Source organism: Octodon degus, unplaced genomic scaffold (genome assembly GCF_000260255.1).
Source record: "Octodon degus isolate 3935 unplaced genomic scaffold, OctDeg1.0 scaffold00001, whole genome shotgun sequence".
NCBI lineage: Eukaryota > Metazoa > Chordata > Mammalia > Rodentia > Octodontidae > Octodon > Octodon degus.
Window position 1 is genome coordinate 36,871,548 of NW_004524577.1, and position 1,823 is coordinate 36,873,370.

At 45.4% G+C, this 1,823-nt stretch overlaps 1 pseudogene; it reads right to left on the reverse strand.

Annotated features, from left to right (window-relative positions):
- Positions 1-521: 521 nt before the first annotated feature.
- LOC105741480 lies at positions 522-992 on the reverse strand (annotated as a pseudogene).
- Positions 993-1,823: the final 831 nt, after the last annotated feature.

Consider the following 1,823-nt stretch of genomic DNA (forward strand, 5'->3'; position numbering starts at 1 on the left):
TCTTTCTTTCTTCTTCTTCTTCTTCTTCTTCTTCTTCTTCTTCTTCTTCTTCTTCTTCTTCTTCTTCTTCTTCTTCTTCTTCTTCTTCTCATTTCTTTTCCTTCCTTCCTTCCTTCCTTCCTTCCTTCCTTCCTTCCTTCCTTCCTTCTTTGTTGTAACTGCAAAACGTTATTTCTGAGGCTTTTAGTGCAACTTTGAAAGGGGGAGAAAGGGGGACTATTCAAGAGATCAATTTAAGAGTATTGGTGACAGAGCAGAGAAACACACACACACCGTATAGGCGGAGGGGGAGAGGGAGAAAGAGAAAACCCCAATCAGGAGCTGCTGGTGACAGTGGCCAGAGTGGGGATCACTTCCAGGTTCTCACACTAAGGAGGCACTACAATGCTTGCACATGCGGGTCTGATTTATTTCACTTCAGAGTATGTTCTCTAGTTGTACCCATTTGCTGACAAAAGACTCAATGTATTTTTTTTGGTGGGGGGGGAGTATGTATTTAGAATTAACCAGCTGGACTCAGTTTAGATGATCCCAACTTTATTGGCAACATCCAATGCATCATAATCGGGAGCCAGTCGAACAGATGCCTTCTTCTCTCCATCAGGCCTGATTAGGGCATTGACGTTGGCAACATCGATGTCATAGAGCTTCTTTACAGCTTGTTTGATTTGGTGCTCATTGGCTGTGGCATCCACAATGAACACGAGTGTGGTGTTGTCCTCGATCTTTTTCACGGCTCACTCTGGGGTCAGGGGGAACTTGGTGATGGCACAGTGGTCAAGCTTGGTTCTCCTGGGGGCGCTCTTCCATGGGTATTTGGGCTGCCTCCGGAGCCGCAGTGTCTTGGATCAGCGGAAGGTGGGTGATGTTCGTATCTTCTTCTTGTGGCTGTGAATGCCTTTCAGCATGGCCTTCTTGGCCTTCAAAGCTTTTGCTTTGGCTTCAGGTTTGGGAGGGGCAGCAGGGGCTTCCTTCTTCGCCTTCGATGTCATCTTGGTAAAAAACCAAAAAGACTCAAATTTATCCTGTGAAATTGACATTACTTTGTTAAGTGAAATTCTGTATCATTTGTAATTTCTTTTTGTCTCAATTCTAATTTGTATTCTTTTTTAAAAAATAAAACAAAACAAAACAAAAAAAAAGAGTGGCAATCACTGTGGAGTGGAGGGGACCGCAAAGTCACTTGAGTCCCTTCAGCAACAGTGGATGCCTGGTACTGCTGAGGCCAGCGTGGCTTCCTGTCAGCTTATTAGACCCATGGCTGGCTTCACTTTATGCAAAGGGAAACAGTATATTAAGATGCCCCTCCAGGTAATTTTATTTTTAGTATTTGTTTGTTTGTTTGTTTAAGTATTTTGTGGTACCAGGGATCAAACTCAGGACCTTGTGTTTGCCAGGCAGGCACTTATGCCGCTGAGCTATAACCCCAGCCTTCTGCCAGGCAATTTTAATTTGCAGGTAATTTTAATGGAAACTTTTGAGCATGGAAATAATATATGTGAGGTATGAGTAAGTAAATATTCCAGAGCCATTTTGTCAATTCCAACACGGAATTACGGGCTGTATTGATCAGCATTCCTGCTGCTGGGACATAATACCCAATATCCGCAACTTGGAGGAGGAGAGGTGTGGCTCTCAGGTAATTTAGCTCAGTTTGGGGAGCATTCAGTCCATGGTGGGCTGGTGCAGGACGGGAGCATCAGAGAAGAAGGATGTGGCAGAGGAATGCTGCTCCCTGGGGCTGGCTGGGAAGAGGCCCAGAGGAGCAGCATCAGAGAGGCAGAGGTGTGGGTGTAGACCTCCAAGGCCATCACGACCTGCCC